This window comes from Protopterus annectens, chromosome 1.part1, assembly GCF_019279795.1.
Source record: "Protopterus annectens isolate FY-2018-M chromosome 1.part1, PAN1.0, whole genome shotgun sequence".
Taxonomy (NCBI): Eukaryota; Metazoa; Chordata; order Ceratodontiformes; family Protopteridae; genus Protopterus; species Protopterus annectens.
In genome coordinates this window covers 379,547,082-379,553,081 of record NC_056726.1, presented here as the reverse complement: position 1 = coordinate 379,553,081, position 6,000 = coordinate 379,547,082, and positions in this window count along the sequence as shown.

Genomic DNA, 6,000 nt, shown 5'->3' with positions numbered 1-6,000 from the left:
GGAGGACCATGTTGCTGTCTCACAAATACTCTATGATGAAACATTTCTGAAAAAGAAAAATAGCTGAAGAATGTGCTATCCGAATAGAATGAGCTTTGACTTTCACCTTCAAGTGCTTACCATAAGTATCTTAACGAAAGCAGTGCAGTTATCTACACACTTGCATAGTGTCTGTTTAGCTATTTAGTTCTTTCTAGTTTTCCTTATTTGTTGATGTACCACATCCCTGTTGTATTGTTAATCATTGGCATTATTTCTAGCTTATAAATAACTTTGGAAACATGAAGGACATAGATCAGTGTCAACACCACCTTGATGGTGGTGTGCTGTTTTTGAGGATTATGATCCCACTCGCAGTATTATGGCCAGTGTAATTTTGCATTCCAGGTTGGCAGCATACTCTGGCCGTGGAGAAAAGTATTCCTAAGATTCTGGTTACTAATAGAGCCCACAAATGGAACTCACTGTGGATGGGGAGGGAATCATAAGCGTGGGCATGTCCAAAGCGTGCAGGCACTGTAGATGTATTTCTCAGGTATCATTGGATAGTTCTCAAATGAAGTTTCACCAGAGGGGACCATTGGAGTGAAAATGATGTGTACCCCAGTGTTCTGAGGACCTCTATATACATCATATGGCACCAGATGGCAAACTCCTGCAAGAGTAATTCAAGAATGGAGACCTTCATCTCGAGGAGAAACATTCTGCTTCTAAACTGCCTTGGCCAGCTCCTAGTGGTTAGATTCAGGGCTGTGGTTCCTCCTGGGACTGGGCTTGGATTAAGCAGGTGTCCAAATATGGTGAAATATGTATTCATGAAGTGTGAGATAGGCAAACAGGTGCTAGGCATTTGGTAAATTCTGTAGAAACAGTGGATATCAAAATCAGCAAGGACTCCGGAGGCAGTGGAAAGTCCAAAGGATAAGGATGCAATGTGATGTGTGGATGAGGTTTAGTAAACCACATTTTCACAACAAAGCCATGAATAGATTCTGACATTTCCTCAATTTCCTTCAAAATACTGTTGGAGCAATTTATAACTAGCATACCAAAGGTTTGGATCTTCTTGAAAGTTGCTTTCCTTGTCATTATGCAAGGTATTATTAGTGGTCCCTGCCTGGAGACCTTTCTTACATTGAGCAGGATGAATACTAGGTCAACAGTGGGGATACTGTACAAATACTTAGAACTTTCCTCCACTCTGCAGGAAATACTGCATCTCTTGGGTGCAGGGATAAGTACAGTTGTACAAAATCTTACCATAACAGTAGATGTCCTTCTCTTCACTGTTGCAGTATTCTTTACATAAGGGTCTCTTGGTAAGGACAGCCCAATGTCCAGCCAATGTACCAAAGAATTTAGGTCTTACAGGTGCTGTACATCTCACATATACTGCCTGCAACAGTGCAAGGCATAAAGGTGATATGTGGATGCAAACACTCAGAACTGAAATGCCTCAGGATGAACAGAATACCCTCAAGGGCAAATGAGAACATGTACATCTAGAAAGAAAATGAGCAGAAGGAAAAGGAAGAAGGGCCCCTCAGCCAGGAAGGCAACCAAAACACAGGCAAGATCTAGATAACAGGGGGAAAGAGAGAATGACCGAATACTACAACAGTGAATAGAAGGACATCTAATGTTAGGGTAAGATTTTACACAACTGTTCTTTGTTGCAGTATTCTTTATATAAGGGAGAGTACGAGAGCTAGGAAGAAGCCTGGGAGGAGGAAGGCACAGAAGTGCCCTCGACAAACCCAAGCAGAACAGCCCTGGCAAAACCTGTCTCGGCCCTGGAAATAGCATCCAATTTGTAATATTTAGTGAAAATATGACCAGAGGACCAAGTATCAGCTTCAAGGATGGAGCTGGTGTCCAAACTCTTGAAAAAGGCATGAGAAAAAGGAAACGACTTAACAGAATGTGCCTTTACAGATGAAGAAAGACATTATGAAAAGAAAAACAAATGGAAATGGCCTTAGAAATCCAGGATGATATGGTTTGCTTAGAATCAGTCAAACCCAAAGTCCTGGGATGAAAAGAAACAAAAAGCTGCTCAGACTTGCTAACTGCCTTTGTTTTATCTTAGGTTCATAGGTAGGTACTAGGCTATCTGCCCGAGGGCATGTATAAGCCTAGCCAGAGTGTGTCTGCTTTCACCGCCCCATTGATTAATTAACTGAGCCTCTGTCAAGCAGAGCCAATGAAGTGCTCCCAGGGGTGTATTTTCTGTTACCCATCCACTCGTCAAGGCTTCTCTTGAAGAGTGTTAGTGAGGGGCTCTGCCTAATGTAGTTAGGAATTTTGTTCCAAAGCATGGGGAGTCTCTGTGACAGGAATCTATCCCTCCAGCATGTTCTATTTATTGTTGTGGCAAGGTTTAGCTCACTATAGCGCGTGGCTCGCAGTGACTTGGATTTCTTTAGGTGGAGTATGCCCATCAATTCTGAGTTGGACATGACTTTGTAAGTCAGGCAGAGATCACCTCTGAATAAGCGATATGTCACGGAGTACAGCCGGAGTTTTTTCAGTCGGGCTGCATAGGACATATGTTTGAGGCCAGTAATCCTCTTGGTGAGGTGCTTTTGTGGTCTTTCAAGCTGTTGGAAGTGTCTTGTGAGGTACATCCCAAATGGGGAATGGTACACTATGATGGGTCTGATGAGTGACGAGTAGAGAGGCACTATAACCTCTTTATTTCTAGATGCGAACCCCTTAGTAATTAGATGGGCCACAAAGAAGGATTTCCTAACTACTCTGGCAATATGATTGTCAAAGGAGAGATTACTATCTACCTAGGTCCCCAGATCTCTTATTACCTCTTCTGTATTAAGGGGGCTGTCGCCTATGTGGTAATTTGTGGGTGTTTTGTTTTTCTGAAACGGGATGACTATGCATTTTTTGGCATTTAGCTTGAGGCCATGACTTTGACACCAGGTGTCTGTCTCAGTAAGGCCTTTTTGAAGGATGTCCATGTCAGCCGGAGAGTCAATTATGGCTCCCAGTTTGCAGTCATCAGCGAACTTGGTTAGCCATAGTCCTCCTGTGTTTGCCTGTACTTCTGAGAAATATATGTCGAACAGTAGGGGTCCCAGAACCATGCCTTGTGGGTCACCACTTGTGACTGGTTTAGAGTCGGACCTGGAGCCCGCTATTCTTACAGTGTGAATGGGTTTATGTTTAGGCTGGTGAGTTTTTCTATAATACTCGAGTGAAGAATGGTGTTGAATGCCTTGGTGAGATCAAGGTAGGCTGTGTGAATCACCTTTCCCTCGTCTATGGCCTTGGTAACTGTCTCGAAGAAGTCAACCAGGTTTAGTAGGCATGATCTGCCCTTAAAGCCGAACTGGGTCAGGTCAAGTGTTTGGAGGTTCCCAATGTCTTTGTTAATGAGTTCCATGATGATGCGCTCCATAGCCTTGCGGACCATGCTAGTCAGGCTTATGGGGCGATAGTTACCAGGGTCAGTTGTGGCCCCTCCTTTGTGGAGCGGAATAACTGTTGCTGTGCGCCATTCTATGGGCACGTAGCCTGTGGAGAGGCTGAGGTTGAACAGCGTGTTTAGGTGGGGAGTTAGTTCATTCTGTAGTTCGTGCAAGATGCAGCCTGGGACACCATCTGGCCCCATTGATGCTGTGTTTTTTACTTTTGAAAGGGCCGTTTTTACCTGTGCTTCTGTGATTTCCGGGACACTACACTTTTTTGGTATTGTTTTGGGCCCTTTTGAAGGTGAGAGGGAGGTGAAGTTTACACTGAATCTATCTGCCAGGATGTTGGCAATATCAGTAGGTTCAGTATATTTTGTGCTATTTTGCACTAGCTCAGAGCATATCTGCGAGTTGCCACTTCGATTCTTGACATAGCTAAAGAAGACATAGCTAAAGAAGGCTTTGTGGTGATCTTTCGAATCCTTGGCTATTTTTCTTTCAAAGTTAGCCTTGGATGATTTTATGAGGGACCTTAATTTCTTACTGATACTGACCAGGGATGTCTTTCCTTCTTGGGATTTGCTTTTTTTCTGAACTAGTCTCCTCCTTTTGTTGCATAACCTGTTTATGGAAGGGGTCTACCAGACTTGTTTCGTTTTCTTAGGGGAGTGAGTCTTGGTTTTGCTAGGGATGGTACGATCCATGCATCCTTGTAGGTGCTCATAAAGTGCAATTGTAAAGGATTCTGCATCTTGGGCAGTGTTATCCTTTAGCGTGGGGGCTGTGAAACTTACCACCTCTGCCTTAAGTAAGGTGAAGTTTGCTTTAGAAAAGTTTTTCACTGTGGTTTCCTCGGTTGGGGGTGGTGGTGGGATGTGGACATCCAGGGTGATTAGTTTATGGTCTGATCTAACCAGTGACGGGTTGACCTCCGGTACGGAACACCTGTCACCCATGTTGGTGATGACCAGGTCCAATATGTTGCGGCCTCTGATAGGGGAGTTTACCAGTTGATCCAGGGCATTTGAGTTGATAAATTTCAAGAAGCGCTGAGACTAGGAGTTTGTACTCGAGTAGTTTTCCAAGTTAATGGTAGGGTAATTGAAATTGCCCAATATCAGGGTGTTCGGAAGGACCTTCATGTTTTCCAGCGTCTCCAGAAAGGCGGAATGGTGATCCTGGGTCATGGAGGGTGATATGTAGCAGGCCACAATTTGCATTGCAGATTTGTCCACAATGTTAGCTGCACATGGATAATCTCAGTGGTATCATGCTGCGCCACTAACCTGGAAGTGTGGGTATCCTTGATGAATATGGATACACCCTCCTCCTTTTGTGTTTCGGTCCGTGTTCTGTGGCCGAAATGTGTGGTATGAGTTATAGCCCAGTAGTGCTGGAGTGCTCTCTGGAGCCTTGAACCAGGTTTCAGTTACTGCACAGATGTTGACGTTCTCCATACTTAGTGCTTAAAATGCATGCATTTTGAGATTTAAACTCCTGGCGTTGAGTAGCATAGCCCTCATTTTTTTTAGTTGTGCTGTTTATGGAGGTGGGTTTGAATTTTGAGCCTTCCCTAAAAAAAGGCACTATGGGGGCAGCAAGAGCCTTGACCAGTATTCGAAAGCCAAGGGGTTACAGGTGCAAGCCATCTCTTGTGAAGCAACGCGGCTTGTCGAGCATGTCATCCCAGGCTGACAGACACTGGATCCCCTTTGAATGACACCAGAAGCTTAGCAAATTGTTGAAATTGATCATTTTTTTCTTTATACTGAGGTATCATTCTTGGTGAGGGCAGGATGCTACTCGGGATCAGTGTCATACCCGCCTGGGCTACATGATCAGAAAGCTCTTCCATGTCTCTTTTCATGTAGTCCAGCAGGGAGGTACATCTCAGGTCATTCACACCAACATGAACAATGACAGAGTCATATTTGTACTTGTTCTGGAGTGACCTGAATGCTTGTGTTATGTGGCGGATTCTGGCTCCCGACAGGCAGCTAACAGTAACCTTCTCCTTGTCCAGCCTAGTGAGTGGGGTGTCAGTGTGCCTGACTATTGAGTCACCTATTACTAGTGTGTTAGGTACGTTATTTCGCCTTAAGGGCTGTGATTGTGCGGCACATTGATTTTGTGTTTTATGTGTTGTCTGGTTTGTGACGGGAGGTGCAGGTTTTGTGGGCGTCTGCTTTGGAGCTTCTCTGACGCTTTTGCAGGTTTTTATTTAGAGCCTCCGAGAATTATTTCGTTTATTTATGTGTATTTTTTGCCAGTGCTGGTTTAGTAGATCTATGCGAGGCTGGAAGTGTGGTGCAAGTGTTAACCTTCTCCTCATGACTGTCTGTTCCAGTCTTGGGTGGAGAGGCCTTAGCCTCCAGTTTGGCTGTATAATTGCATCTCTCGCATATGTTAGTGTTTTGTGGTAGGAGGAGAGGGCTGTCTGTGTACATGAGGCGGTTGTAACATTGCCTCAAGATACCCAGATTCACCAGCTGGACTGGAGAGTACACCTGAAGTTGCCCTTTGGTCATGCCAGAATAGTAGGGTGAGCTGCTTAGTCGCTTGGTTGGTGAGG